Consider the following 16,598-nt stretch of genomic DNA (forward strand, 5'->3'; position numbering starts at 1 on the left):
CACAAGAAGTGTAAAAAGCTGAAGATCCCGTTTTAGACAGTTATAAAGGCATCAAGTCACTTGCATATTTATTTAATTTTAATATTTTCCAATTTGGATGCGACCGTATTGGGTCGTATTTTTTTAATACCGAAGGGTTCATTAGTAATAAATACCGCGTCTATATCAAATTGTGTAAGTACGTAACAGTGTAAGTGATATTCTGCACCTGAGTAATATGTGCAGTAGGTTAAATTATAAAAGCCAGAATTTAGTGCTTCATAGGAACCTAGTTTAAACCCTAACGTATAGAATCTAGTTCTGCAACCTAAAACTATTCGCATTTAACTTACAAATGTTTAAGGCAGATTCTTCACTCTGTATGACAATCGTCGGTCCATGCATTTTGTGGCACTTATGCAGTTTAGCAGGTACGGAAAAAATTTTTCATTTTTTTTCAAAATTTGATCGATTATAGTCAAATTTGATACGCTGATTACGAATACGTACCTGCTAAACTGCATAAGTGCCTGTGAATACTGTAATTTGCCGCCGTCGTTACAGCATGTAAACGATTAGTGACGGTGTGGCTCTGGAACTATTTGCAACTTTTTGCTAGTAAGTAAACACGCTGATATCTTGTTATCCAGCTGAAAGTAACCGAAAGCTTTTAGAAAAACATTGATATAAGAGATTTGTATATATCTTTTCTGTATATTGGCGTCAGCGTTTAAAATGCTTCAGAAGCTCAAAACTTTAGTTTCTGTTTAACATAGTTTATTTTAGTTTTATATTGCTTTCTGAGAAAACAATGGTAATTTTATGAGAAGCTGTTGACAATGGTTCTGGATCAGAGTGAGACTTGCTTTATTCTTGTTTCCATCTTTCTTCTCACAGGTTTTTTTTTTTTTTTTTTTTTTTTTTTTTTTTTTTTTTTTTTTTTTTTCCCTACATTTCCACTGTCTCTTAAACATGGAAGACAGGGCCGACTTGTTTAAAAAAAATTCTCTTGTATTTTAGCCCTAGCAGATTACTTGAGGTCAATGCAATTTCAGCTCTGAGAGGAACAGTGGAATGGTTGGCCCCGTCTTTCTGAAAGAACCATTGTAGTATTTGATTGTGACAATCTGTCATAACTGTATGAAAACTTGATTAGTGTGTCCATATTAGAGTGTGGACCACATCCACATGGAATTAAATTCACTCTTCCTGCTTTGCAATCCTTACATTACTTGGAATTTTTATGAAATATGTTCATGGTGGAAGATTGTTAAATCGGTGCCACATAATTTGCAAACTGCTCCCAGATATCAATACCATAGTTTATACATCAAATAACGATTGTCATGCAGCCGTATTGACAGTAAAGGGCCAATATTATTTTAATTAAACAGTACATTCACATGTTTCAGTAGGTCTTTATGTATTCTTGTATGCTCTGTAGGGAAATTCCGTAATAGGGTCTGCACTTTATTTCACACAGTCTGCCTGCTAATACTGGGGCACTCACTGCATGAAAACTTTGGTAGGATACAAATTTAAAGCATCACATGGCCTGAACAATTAAGGTTAATTTTTTGAGTTGTAGAAATCAAAAACCAAATAAATCATGTGATTGCTACATATCTGAAGAATTAGAGTAGTTGGCTCACAATCAAAATTCCTTGGAATGAATGCTTGAATTTTTAATGATAGCATGGCTTAATCAGATTATTGTTTCTTCACAGTAATTATTATTCCTATATCATACTGAAAATATGTTGAGAAGTTGAACAAATGGGAAGAAGAATTCTGAGCTTCTGGATCCAGATTGAAGAGAACAAGAAAGTGCTGGGTATGTTGTTAGTGTGAAATAAAATGCGTTATACTAGAACTGTGTGGAGGGATAAGTAGAAAGGGAGCACAAATTATGGAGAGCATTGAGAAGACAATCAAAGAAGAAATGCTGTTTAGCATAAAAAAACAGCTTTCTTTTAAAGTAGACATTTTCGTGCTAATTTTTAATGTTTGTAGTGGGACGAAAGTTCACCAACGTGTATTTCAAAATTGTACTTTATTAAACACAACTAGTTTGGAATGTCACTGATCTATAACAGACATGGACACATCATGCTTGTAAAACACAAATTGTGTGCCATGTGTATATTACATTGGTCAAATGCACAGCACACGAGTTTTGTTTGGCGAGCAGAATGGACTGTGCTCAAAGCTAGCAGTGCTTGATAAACTATAATTTTAAAGTACGGCCTGTTGGAAATATGTATGTCTCTTCAAATTTGTGGAGACTGTGGTGCCCACACAGAAGAAACTGATTTATAATGTCCGTTTATAGCATGTATAAACATTAATAAAACATCAGTCCAATGATGAGTAATTAGGCCTACTAACATAGCCAGCCAAATTAATTAGTTTCCAGCAGCTGTTCAGTTTATTATTGTATGCCTTGCATTGTTACTGAAATTGGCAGTCTATGAACAGGCACAAAATTAAGTCGTATGTGTGAATTTTTATGAGAACAATTTTTTTATAACAAAATAATGACCACCAAGTGGATAATTTCAAGAAAAATCTCAGTTCTGCTTCCTTTGCACTTAGATTTCTATTTTACTGTGTTGATTCATGGATGGAACTGTTAGTATATTTAGCACCTTCTCACAAAGATGTGCCCTGTAGTATAATGTTCTGGGCCACTGCAGCAAAGGAAAAATGTTATTTATTCTAGAGCATACATTAAAAATAAAAGATAAAGTTGATAAATGAACATTTTGCAGAAACTTCTTCGGGGACATATGGATTGAGACACTTACATGGCAGTACATTTATTCTCTCGCAGCATTTGTGGCTAATAATAAGAGTGATTGTATTAACTGAAAGAAACACTTTTTTAGCTCAGTTCAGAAAGTTTATTTTTACTGTACAGCCTAGGTTTCAGGTTACAAGCCAATTTTCTGGTACATACGTGATCGCAAAGATGAAAACCGAGCAAGTGATTAACTCCAGCCCACTTAAGTGATTTTTTTTCTGATGGGTGCCATAAAAGGGACAAAAAGTTAAGTGCAGGAGGAGTAAATACCTCAGTCAATACATTAATAATTACACATCAAAACATTCAATCAATCAAAAACAAACTCTTAAACTTACAAGTAGGTATAGAAAGCAGTGGTATAAGACCTAGTGTTCTTTGTTCTCAACAAAAATGAAGATTTACACCACCACCACACCAGATACACCAAGAAATTAGGAATTCCGCAGCATAACGGAACTCAGAAATACGGAAGCGTCCGATCCCGCCCGTCTGCTTTGACCCATGACGTCACAAATATGGCGGAAACAAAAACAAACACACACACTTTCCACAAGAAGCCTAATGACACTAACGGGACAAGCGCGGGAAATGGGGTGTTTTGGGTGGGGGGGCGACTAAATATAAACAAATTTAGACGCCTTGTGTAGCTACAACGTGTAAGTGAAGACAGCCATGCATGAATACCCACCCACCTCCCCAGGGGTCGTAACCCCTGCAACCCATAGAAGATAAAGATGCTTCAGTAGCTGATTATAAGTGTTTATAGTGTTTTTTGTCTTTTTTTTAAAAAAATCTCGCGGGATAGAACGAACAGATCAGAAAGATAAATATAATAAACTAAAACAGAAATTGGAGGAAACAGATAATTAAAATAAGTAATAAGTGTTTTTAAATTAAAAAAAAAAATCTCACGAGATAGAACAAACAGATCAGAAAAGTAAATAAAATAAGATAAAACAGAACTGGAGACAGCCACACTCAAACCAAACTCCGCGCCGTCATGACGTCACCACACATCACTAATGCTAAATCGAAGGACAAGTTTAAACAGTCAAACAAACAACTGCTATTAGAAACCCCTTTATATTCAATCAGAGAATTTCTTTCAAACGAAAATAACTGAAGCAAACAGGTATAGTACACTAAAACAAAAATATACACAGGTATAGAGAAAAAGTAAAATGTTAAAATGTGTTAACTTCTTAACAGCATTATTTTATCTAATGATTTTGTTTTTCTACAGTATTATTGCTTTTAAATTTTTTTTTAATAAATGTAAACAAAACGGGATCTAGAATATGTATGTGCTATGTGACTGTATTATACCGTATATATAAAATGAAGGACCCATACCATAGAATTATTGCAGTTAAATGTTCTGTAATTTAGGTACATAGATTATGTATGCCTCATAAAATCCGTTTAGTTTACAGTATCTAAAATTTTGTAACTATGATGTTAATTTTAAGAAATTTTGTGGTGAAAATTTATTAGTTATCTTAGCAAAATGATAGTTAGAATGAGTAAAAGTAATGGGGCTTATTGGAAAACTGACAAAGCAAATTTGTACTTGGACTTACTTCATAGATGTACATCATAAGCTGCTAAATAAATAAATAAATAAAATAAACATATAAACATGCCAATTCTGAACCTTTAAATTCTCGACTTAAATTGTAAAAATTATTTCTGTTAACAATTTTGACAAATTACATATGGATTTACAAAATCCACTACAACAGCATTTACAATAACTATGACTAAATTATACTGGAATAGGGCTGTGCTCAGGAATGCGTCAAATTACGGAATATTTTGTTTGCGAATGAAGGTTCTTTCTCTGTGTATAAGCTGCAATATTGTCTAAAAGGGCTGAATAACTGAATGTGTTCATTCAGTAATAAATGTAGGGATACACACTTCTGTTTCTTAATTTCTAAAATTTCTAACAGAGTAAGTTTTGCATCCTTTCCTTTTACGTGTAGGACTTATATATCTGTTATGTACCTGTGATTTTCATTTACACACTATTCAGCAAAGGATGGATCTGGCTTCTGTAATCTACAATTTCTATAGTATTTTCTGAGTCTAGAGCAGATTGACCTCCCAGTCTGTCCAGTATGGTAAAACTGACACTCTCGGCAGGTGAGATCGTAAGCCCAGCTTTTCATAATGTCTGATGGTTTATCTTTAGAGTGAAGAGACTTCTACGACCTGCCTGTGGGATGTCGAAAAACACAGAGTAACCCCTTGCCTTTCAAATGTTGCTTGTCCTATTTGCAGTTTTCCTAATGAGGTAAGCTGCACCATTTCCTTTCCAGTCTATCTATGTTGTTCATTGATACAGTAGGGACCTGGCTTGCTTCTTGAATTTTTTATTGAGAATTTTGTGTGTAATGTTGGAATAAAATTTATTATGTGTAGCTATTGTTTTTATTGTATTGAATTCCTGGTCATAGTGATATTGGGACATGGGGACACAAAGAAGTTGGTGGATCATGTGATGGAATGCTGCACGTTTGTAGGCTATGGAACACTGTCAGGAAGCTTGGATGAATGTGTCAGTAATGGACTTTTTTTTTGGTAAATTTGAAATTTAGGGTTGCTATTTTCTGTCTCTGTACAGAACCCACATCTGGATCATTTAAAATTGTTGTTGTTGTGGTCTTCAGTCCTGAGACTGGTTTGATGCAGCTCTCCATGCCACTCTATCCTGTGCAAGCTTCTTCATCTCCCAGTACCTACTGCAACCTACATCCTTCTGAATCTGCTTGGTGTATTCATATCTTGGTCTCCCTCTACGATTTTTACCCTCCACGCTGCCCTCCAATACTAAATTGGTGATCCCTGAATGCCTCAGAACATGTCCTACCAGCTGATCCCTTCTTCTAGTCAAGTTGTGCCACAAATTTCTCTTCTCTCCAATCCTATTCAATACCTCCTCATTAGTTATGTGATCTACCCATCTAATCTTCAGCATTCTTCTGTAGCACCACATTTTGAAAGCTGCTTTCAAGACACTGTCCATTCCGTTCAACTGCTGTTCCAAGTCCTTTGCTGTCTCTGACAGAATTACAATGTCATCGGTGAACCTCAAAGTTTTTATTTCTTCTCCGTGGATTTTAATTCCTACTCTGAATTTTTCTTTTGTTTCCTTTATTGCTTGCTCAATATACAGATTGAATAACATCGGGGAGAGGCTACAACCCTGTCTCACTCCCTTCCCAACCACTGCTTCCCTTTCATGTCCCTGGACTCTTATAACTGCCATCTGGTTTCTGCACAAATTGTAAATAGACTTTCGCTCCCTGTATTTTATCCCTACCACTTTCAGAATTTGAGAGAGAGTATTCCAATCAACATTGTCAAAAGCTTTCTCCAAGTCTACAAATGCTAGAAATGTAGGTTTGCCTTTTCTTAATCTTTCTTCTAAGATAAGTCATGTAGTCAGTATTGCCTCACGTGTTCCAATATTTCTACGGAGTCCAAACTGATCTTCCCCGAGGTCGGCTTCTACCAGTTTTTCCATTCGTCTGTAAAGAATTCGTGTTAGTATTTTGCAGCTGTGACTTATTAAACTGATAGTTTGGTAATTTTCACATCTGTCAACACTTGCCTTTCTTTTGTATTGGAATTATTATATTCTTCTTGAAGTCTGAGGGTATTTCACCTGTCTCATACATCTTGCTCACTAGATGGTAGAGTTTTGTCAGGACTGGCTCTCCCAAGGCTGTCAGTAGTTCTAATGGAATGTTGTCTACTCCCGGGGCCTTGTTTCGACTTAGGTCATTCAGTGCTCTTCCCTTTCTATAACATTGCCCTCAAGTACATTGCCCTTGTATAGTCCCTCTATATACTCCTTCCACCTTTCCGCTTTCCCTTCTTTGCTTAGAACTGGGTTTCCATCTGAGCTCTTGATATTCATACAAGTGGTTCTCCTTTATCCAAAGGTCTCTCTAATTTTCCTGTAGGCAGTATCTATCTTACCCCTAGTGAGACAAGCCTCTACAGCCTTACATTTGTCCTGTAGCCATGCCTGCTTAGCCATTTTGCACTTCCTGTCGATCTCATTTTTGAGACGTTTGTATTCCTTTTTGCCTGCTTCATTTACTGCATTTTTATATTTTCTCCTTTCATCCATTAAATTCAATATTTCTTCTGTCACCCCAGGATTTCTACTAGCCCTAGTATTTTTACCTACTTGATCCTCTGCTGCCTTCGCTACTTCATCCCTCAGCGCTACCCGTTCTTCTTCTACTGTACGCCCTGGTAGCTGAGGGGTCAGCGTGACAGACTGTCAATCCTAAGGGCCCGGGTTTGATTCCCGGCTGGGTCGGAGATTTTCTCCGCTCAGGGACTGGGTGTTGTGTTGTCCTAATCATCATCATTTCATCCCCATCGACGCGCAGGTCGCCGAAGTGGCGTCAAATCGAAAGACCTGCACAAGGCGAACGGTCTACCCGACGGTAGGCCCTAGCCACACAACATTTCCATTTTTTTCTACTGTATTTCTTTCCCCCATTCCTGTCAATTGTTCCCTTATGCTCTCCCTGAAACTCTGTGCAACCTCTGGTTTAGTCAGATTATCCAGGTCCCATCTCCTTAAATTCCCACCTTTTTGGAGTTTCTTCAGTTTTAATCTACAGTTCATAACCAATAGATTGTGGTCAGAGTCCACATCTGCCCCTGGAAATGTCTTACAATTTAAAACTCGGTTCCTGAATCTCTGTCTTACCATTATATAATCTATTTGATACCTTTTAGTATCTCCAGGCTTCTTCCATGTATACAACCTTCTTTTATGATTCTTGAACCAAGTGTTAGCTATGATTAAGTTGTGCTCTGTGCAAAATTCTACCAGGCAGCTTCCTCTTTAATTTCTTACCCCCAATAAAATAATAATAGTAAATTTAGAATGAACAGTGAAATTACAATCACCAATGCCACCCCAGTTGCTCCATCTGTCAGTTAATGTATAATCTGGATCATTCTGTGCCCCTCGAGACTCTCTTCACAATGGCATTGTGTGAATAAATGAAGGTAAACGTGTGTGTCTCACATCATTCCCACAGCACTGAATACTCAACGAGGTTACAGTTGTTTCACAGCAATCAGTTTAAGTCTTAATGTCACAATCACTCATATTCTGCAATTTCAGGCCAACGATAATGAAATGTTAGCAGCAGAAGTAGACGTTAATGGTCATACACTGTATGGAGCACCTGGTTAGATAACAAGTTAAAGGGGTGAAATTTTCCCTCTGCAGTAGATTGTGCACCAACACGAAACTTGCTGACAGATTAAAACTGTGGGCCGGACTGAGACACGGGACCTCTGCCATCTGAGTTACCCTAGCTCAACTCGAGACTCATTCTCACAGCTTTACTTCAGTCAGTACCTCGTGTCCTACCTTCCAATTTTCACAGAAGCTCTCCTGAGAAAATTGTGATACTGGCACTCCTGGAAGAAAGGATATTGCCGAGATGTGGCTCACTCGCAGGGATATTACTGAAGGTCCTGAGTTCGATTCTCAATCTTGCACACAGTTTTAATCTGCAGGGAAGTTTCGAGCTGAAAGGGAGTCGACACACCGATAAACTAATTGAGAAGCTCAGTTCAGTGTTTTACACTCTCAGAAGCAACTCTCATTATAGTGACCTGAAGACAAGAGTGTTGACTCATTTTTATTGCCTGTTCTCTTATGGAATTACCTTCTTAGGCATGCACCTAAAGTAAGTAACATGTTTATAAAGAATGAATGAACAGTAAGAATATTGTGCTAACTAGATGGATGTAACTTGTCGGAGGCCTTTTTAAGTATCTTGGAAGTTTTACCCTCACTTCCCAACACATTTTCTCCTTAATTGTCTTAGTTGCTGATGATAAAAATCAGTTTCAACTGAACTGTGATGTAAGGAGTCACAATACGAGACACTAAAATAAATTTCGTGTTCAAGGTGGAGTAATCTGCTCTGGTGCCATTGAACATAAAGCAAGGAACTGAAAATCCCTATCATAAAAGTAAATAAAAGATTAGAAATGTATCTCATTACCCACCTTCAGGTTACCTGAATATATATAAGGGAATGCATAAGCAGTTGTGCAGTAGGTATAATACAGTATTTTTAACTGTTCTAAGACCATTTTTCTATTTTTTCCAGATTTTCTGATAATTGTGGCTGGTAATTTAAGCAATGACCAACAGAAGTGGATAACGAAACAGTACTGGAGGACAGAATGTGCCGAAAAGGCATGACAAAAATGGACGGGAGAATCCGGTACACCTCCGTGGAATAGGCTATCGGCTGTCATCGAATGTGATTGCACTGGGTCTAATGCAGTATTTAAGTTTGCAAGTTCATCAGCCAAGATTACTTCACGGGTTACTAGAGGACGATCCAGGTCACCATTTAGAATTTCGTGAGATTCTTTCAAATGTAGAAATGTGAATTGATGGCACCATTTTACAAAATTTTCAGTTCGATGAACTGAATTTTAAGCTGTCAGGTGCTGCTAATAGGCACACCTGTGTGTACTAAATCCCCACGCCGTAATTGAAAAGCAACTTTGTCGACCTGGGGTTACAATCCAGGCGTGACTTTCACACTGAGGGATTGTCATTCGCGTTTATTTTTCCGTACAACTGTTACCTACGGTACCTTATCGTAACGTGCTGCAGGATACCACTATTCCACAATGACGTCTACATCAAGATAATGAGAAGTTCTACTTCCAGCGAGACAGAGCGTCTCACCACTATTCTCCGACAGCATGTGGGTTTCTCAACAACAGATTACCTGATAGGTGGCCAATCACATGACCACTACGATTGCCAGATCTTACTCCAATCGACTTTTTCTTTTGGGGCATTATCACTGTTGTGTCTAGACAAGACAGTCTAGACACAGGGTGAGGTTACCGAAGGGCACGCGTACACACACGCCGGCTGGCGTGAAGTCTGGAACAGGATACTTTAGAAGGCACTAAAGAAAAGTACGTATCGTCGGTTAATACTCAACTTTAATGCATCCTTGTGGTACATCGCTCTTGACTATACAAATTAGACTCTCTCCAGATATGGTTAATGGCGCCTTGCTAGGTCGTAGCCATGGACTTAGCTGAAGGCTATTTTAACTGTCTCTCGGCAAATGAGAGAAAGGCTTCGTCAGTGTAGTCGCTAGCAAAGTCGTCGTACAACTGGGTCGAGTGCTAGTCCGTCTTTCTAGACCTGCCATGTGGTGGCGCTAGGTCTGCAAGTACTGACAGTGGCGACACGCGGGTCTGACATGTACTAATGGACCGCGGCCGATTTAAAGCTACCACCTAGCAAGTGTGGTGTCTGGCGGTGACACCACAATCACAGGTAAAGTCTTTCCAAGGAAACCGCACACTGTTGACGACAAGTGTCAGTTCGTAAAAAAATTGTGTCGAGACATTCTTAATTGTAAATAACTCTGTGTGAAAATGTGCTCGAGTGTACAAACCCCGCAACAGGAATGTGTAAATGTTGAAGGTTAGCAATACGAGCACCTCGGACATTGAGCGCTTAAGACATTCCACATATTGTTACTTCAACACCTGTAATAATATCTACTGTAGATGTACTTATGCCCGGGGGCCCGTATATTCAGGTATTGAAAGGTTAAACTAGCCACCCAGCAAGTAGCAGTGTTTGTTATAAAGCTACCTGACAAGTAGTGGTGTACTGTAAATACAACTCATTATTTACAGATTAAGCTAGAAATTGAGCTACTGACAGAGGTAAACAGAAGCTGTGTTAAAACAGATGAGGCAATAGTATTTTCATCCCCCCTCTCCCCAAGTCCCTGAGCGTTCTCCTCCTTTACGGGATCTGCATAACTTCGGGAGTGGGTGAGCCGTCACTTTCTGCCGGACACGGTATTTTGTGCAGGGACTCGGCACACGGCTGTCCGAGTCTGACACCGGCTACCCGTGTCACACAGTTTACCAGCGTACCGTATTCGTCAAGGTGTCGTGTTTACCCTGGGAACAGAAAAAGGTGGTTGTCTGGTGTCCTCGGATGTTCTTGTGGGACAGAATATGCTGCCTCTCAGACTCATTCTGTTTGCCAGAGGCCTTCTCACACAGATCAATATTTACAGTCTTTGAGCTGTCGCCACCTGTCACGAGCTGCAATTGTGCTCCCGACATGAGCAGTTTCTGCTTCCGAGAGTTTCTCCGAGGAGCTTACGGATTTCGGAGTGGACCTCCTTGCGGCAGATCGACAGGATGTAATTGGCTGAAGTGGATAACTGGAACTTGGACGAGGAGTATAGTACACAGGAAAAATTCGCAGAATTCTTCTGTGGAGTGTTGGCAATTTCTAGTTTGTGATAGGTAGGATTCTTCAGAGAATTTTAGTTAAAGTGGTTTTCCGTCCACTGCCCGAGACTTTCACTATATTTATTTTCTAAAGAAAAACAATTAACAGATAACATGTCTCAAGCAATGGTAATAGCAAGAGCTACTACACGAGCAGAATTGGAAGAAACTGCTATGCGTGTGTAAATTGAACAATTTTCTCATTTCTGCAAAATCGAGTTTTGTAAAGGTGTGACAGAATTATAGAAAGAGACATAAAAGAGTCAGCAGGAGATTTGGAACTCTGTGCTTGAGAAATCTGTAGCTTTTGATCCTGTTCCTAAATCCGTACCTGCTGTTATTAATATTAGGAATAGTGCACTATTTTATGAACAATACAAAATAGAAATGGCTGTTGAAGCTTTTACATGTCTTAGTGATAACTTTCAACAACTCATCTGTTACAAACATCACAAAAATCATTAAGTCACTAAAAAGTAGTAACTTCTCTCATTGTGATGGTATCTCAGGCAAAGTACGAAAATTTTGTGCTAACTTCATTGTGCTACCCTTCAGTTACATTTGATGAGTCGAGGGGTGTCTCCTGAAAGACAAGTATACGGTAGCGATACCAATACGTGAAAGTGGAAATAAGAAACTGACCTCTGATTGTAGACCAATCAAACTCCTGCCAATGTTCTCAAAATCTTTTTAGAAAGTAGCTCGTGACAGAATGCTGAACCGAGAATAGCCTATTAACAACAGCTCAGTTTGGTTTCTGTAAAGGTTTCTATACTGAGAACACTGTTTACGATCTCACAAGATCAATTGTAGTAGAATTTAACTAGAAAAATTAAGCCCTCAGCTTTTTCTGTGATCTCACTGTTTCTTTGACTATATAGGTCATAAAATTCTGCTAGGGGAACGAGAATAGTATAGTGCTAAAGATCTGTCATCTTGCACGGATGGGCATATTCAAGCAATAGAAAACAAGCCACATTAGCAAATGATGCAGCAGGTTGCCACAAGGTCAGGTGCTCGGCCCTCTGCTGTTCTTTGTGTAACTAAACAATTTACTTGGGACACTGGAGGACCCTTCAGAAACAGTAATATTTGTCATCTTGGGGTCGAAGCTCTTTTTTTCCGTGTTTCCTTTAACAATACGTATGTATAGTAATATTTGTTGTTGACACGAGTGTACTGATAAAAGGTCTGAACACGTCAATAGCAGACACGACCAGAAGGATAGTGTAAAAGGTTACAACTGTTTCCCAGCTGACAGCTTAACCCCCAATCTCTCAAAAACTCATATTATGCAATTCTGAACACAAATAATGACTTGCAGGCACGAGAAATGTACATTGGTGGTCATACATTAGATGAGACTCTACGCTTGAAGTCCCTGGGTATCCAGATCAGTAACAAACTGATGTAGCAACATCACGTGGATACATTAGCAAAAAGGCTCTGTTCTGCCTGCTGTGCTCTCAAATGTCTCTCTCACTGTGTTCACCTCCAGTCAAGGTCGACAGCATGCTGTGTATACGTTTAACTCGGTTCTACCCTACAACCCAGTCTCCCGGCTCATTGCAGCTACAGCGAAAAAGTATGTATTCTACAAAAGCGTGCTTGTGTAAAGTCTCTAATCGAACACCTCGCATAACCTGAGGACTGCTGCACCTTTGTGCCAATAGGTGTACTCCCTCAAGGCATTTGTGGTCAATATCGAGGTGAAATTTGGGGCAAACTCAGCAGGTCACAATCACAGTAGGGGCTCGCAACTCTTTGGCGGATTTTTGCTCGGCTACCACGGGGTCCCAGCCTATGCAGCATCTGTTCCTTTCTGTGCTGCATGTCAATTCTCTTACTATTCTTTCTGCCCACTGTTGGGGAACATGTCTGGGTGTTTTTGGAAATGTTGTGCATTGTCTGTAGGTGACATAAGAACAGTCTCATCGATGTTTTTCGTTCCCTTTTCCTTTCTCTGTTCACCTTCTCCTATCTTTCCTCCTCTTCAGTGTTCGAGGCTTCTCTTTCTCTTCTTCCTCTCTGTGCACTCCTGAAGGCCGGCCCGTGCATCTAATGAGTAACGAGTGACTGGGTAACGCGTAATTTCCGGCCCCGGGTCGACAGGTAGTGTTTGCGCGTACCCCCTGGTACAGGCCGGGCCCAGGGAGGGGTGATTTCCCGAGCTGCTACCTTCCCAAATTGCCGATTGGAGCCTCTGTCAGGTGTTCGGGAAGTGTGACCCGAGGTGTGAACAATCACCTAAGCCGGGTGCGCCCTCTCGTGAAGGGAGCCCCCAGTTGGAAGGAGCGCATCATCGGAGACGCCGGTAATCGTGGGGGATTTGATTTTCTCGCAATGAGCCAATCGTCTTCACAATTAATGTCTACGAAACCTAAATGGAATGAGGCTAACGATTCAAAGACCCTTCCAGCTGCACCGATGTTCCTTATGGTTTCGCGTACTGAAGGTGGTCAGTCCTTCGTGACGATATATCTGTCTATTATTCAGAAAGATGTTGATGCAACAACTAACCCTGTGAAATCCTGCTGTCATTTACAGAGTGGCACTTTGCTTTTGGAGACTACTTATGATTCTCAAGCACAACAACTGCTTGCCGCTTTGCTTCTCCACAACTATCCCGTAAGTGTCGAGGCCCGTAGAACTCTGAACCCTTCCTGTGTGGTTGTTTACACTAGGCTATTCAACGGTCTGACCGAGGCTGATATCTAAGCATACCTCTCTGATTAGGGGGTCATTGCTGTCCGTCGAGTGACAAAAAAGGTAGATACCTCCTTAGCGGCTCGATGCACTCTTATTGCCATCTTTGCTGGAGTGTTGCTTCCATCCGAGATCCGATGAAGTTTTCACATTCCGACTGCACATTCCTAACTCGATGCAGTGTCACCGTTTCAACCGCACTCAAATTCTTGTCGACATATGGCCAAATGTGTCACCTGTGGTGGGGATGCACACGAGGGCGATTGTGCGCCGCCTTCTCCCCACTGTATCAACTGCAATGGTGACCGTGCCACCTCCTCTCGAGACTGTCCAGCGTATCTCGACGAGTGGGCTGTCCAAAAGATCCAGGTAAAGGAAAAAGTTCCTTACCCCGTCACACGCAAGTTATTGGCTAGTCGCAAACTCTACGTTCCGCCATCTGGCACTTATAGTACCGTTCTTGCTACATCTTGCTCTGTGAAGGACACGGCCACATAGACGCGTGACCTCAAATTCAGTCTGAGGTTGTGAAACTGCCCAGTGTCACAGTAGCATTGCCGTCCCCCCCGTCCAACTGTGCAACGAGCCATCAGACTCTCGCCTCGAGGGGCAAAGTCACGAGCTACACAACCGGCAGGCCGCAAAGGACAGAAGGAATACTCGTATGGAGACTTCCTGTGTCCCTCCGGCCAACCGTCAGTTGAGTCTTCCTCTGCTAACTGGAAAGGCTCAAAGAAGTCTGCGAAAGGCAAACGGTTTTCTCCGTCGCCAACTCGCAGATCCTCTTCGACGTTGTCGCCACGTGGTAACTTCGCCCGGCCGGCCTCTGTCTCGCCGGTGCGCACCACCGACCATTTTTCAGCACCGGACTCCACGGACCGACTGCACGAGCGAGCCGGTGCTTCTGTGGATCCCACGGAGCGGGATCCTCCTGCTTCTTTGCCCTGTAGTAGTGACTCCACACCGGCTGTACGTTGGCAGCCGCCGAGTTGACACCCCTCCGTCTCTTCCTCCTCGTGACTGCCCTCCAGTGGAACATTTGCGGCCTTTGGTCCCACAAAGAGGATTTACGGTCGGTTTTAGAATCACAGCGTCCACTTGTACTCTGTCTTCAGGAAACAAAATTTCATCCTAACTACCACTTTGAGCTTTCACATTTCTTTCCAGTCCGTTTTGACCTTCCGCCCGAGGTCGACATTCCATCTCGTGGGGAAGTCGAGCTGCTCGTACGGGATGATGTTCTTAGTCAGCCCATCTCCTCGACTACCTGTCTCCGAGCTGTTGCAGTTCACTTTTTCCTTTCGCACTTGACCTTTTGCCTTTGTAACATACAAGTCCCCCCATTGTTCGATGTCACCAGGGCCGATTTTCCTCCAGCTTACTGGGCAGCTACCTCACCCATTTGTGCTGCTCAGTGACTTTAATGTCCACCATCCCCTTTAATGTGACCTTCAATGAACAAGATTTCCCAGGTTGTGAAGACCAGGTGGAATATCTTACAAACATTATCCTTACCACTGCAGAACTTTCCATTCCTCGCACTTTATCTTTACCGTGCCGTTTCCCAGTCCCTCGGCAGAGTGAGGCGTACTGCGAAACAATTCGCGCACGGAGACGTGCTCTCCGCATTTTTACCCGTCGTCCTACGGTGGCAAACTGCATTCGTTATAAACAGATGTGTGCGCAGTGTCGTCATATTCTTTAGGATGGCTAAAAAGCTAGATGGATTTTATTCAGTAGTTCTTTTAACAGTTCCACCCCCACCTCTGTCGCGTGGGCCAACCTCTGACAGCTCTCTGGGATCGAGATCCGTTCACCAATTTCCAGGCTGACAGTAGCAGACAATGTCATCGTGGGCCCTATTGGTATCTCCGACACCTCGGGCAACCATTTTGTGGAAATTCAGAGCTCTTCCTACTATCACCCAGCCTTCCTCCTTCGGAAACGAGTGGAGGAGGCTCGGGCAATACCCTTCTCTTCTCAGAATCGTTAGTGCTACAATGCCGCCTTTACTACGAGGGAGCTAGACCGTGCTCTTACTTTATCCTGATCCTCCACCCCAGGGCCAGATGCTGTTCAGGTGTTGCAGCACCTTTCTCTCGTGGGCAAGCATTTTCTGCTTAATACGTACATCTACATCTGGGCAGGCGGCACGTTTCCCAGACATTGCCGTTAAGCCAGTGTCGTCCCCGTACCTGAGCCCGGTAAGGACAAACACCTTCCTTTTAGCTACCACCCCATCTCTCTCACCAGCTGTGTTTGCGAGGTGGTGGAAAGTACGCTTCGTGTCCGGCCGGTACAGTGGCTCAAGTCTCGCAGTTTATTAACCACTGCACAGTGTGGATTTCAAGCGCGCCATTCTACAGTTGAACGTGTCATCACCATTAATGTTTTTTGGAGAAATCCCAGACTGTGACCACGTTTTTCGATTTGGAGAAAGCTTAATTTTTGAAAGACCCCGTTTTCAAAGCCCGTGTCCAGGAAAACGGTGTGCTTCAGGGTTCCGTCCTGAGTGTCATCTTTAATATCACCGTTAACGCTATAATGGCCTGTCTCCTGCCAGGCATCTTCAGATCCCTTTTTGTTGATGACTTTGCCATCTATTGCTGTTCTCCGTGGACCTGTCTCATTGAGTCTGTCTTCGACAATGTCTCGGTCATCTTTACTGACGGAGCATTGCCAGTGGCTTTCATTTTTCCACTGACGAAACCATTTCTATGAATTTCTGGTGGTGCTATTGGTTTCTCCCACCATGTTTACTTCT

The 16,598-nt window shown here is 41.5% G+C and overlaps 1 long non-coding RNA gene across 1 annotated transcript in view; it reads left to right on the top strand.

The window, feature by feature from the left end:
• Positions 1-16,598, top strand: part of LOC126109406 (uncharacterized) — a 91,354-nt gene that overhangs the window by 684 nt on the left and 74,072 nt on the right. The gene's annotated exons all lie outside the window — the stretch shown is intronic.

This window comes from Schistocerca cancellata, chromosome 12 (assembly GCF_023864275.1).
Source record: "Schistocerca cancellata isolate TAMUIC-IGC-003103 chromosome 12, iqSchCanc2.1, whole genome shotgun sequence".
NCBI lineage: Eukaryota > Metazoa > Arthropoda > Insecta > Orthoptera > Acrididae > Schistocerca > Schistocerca cancellata.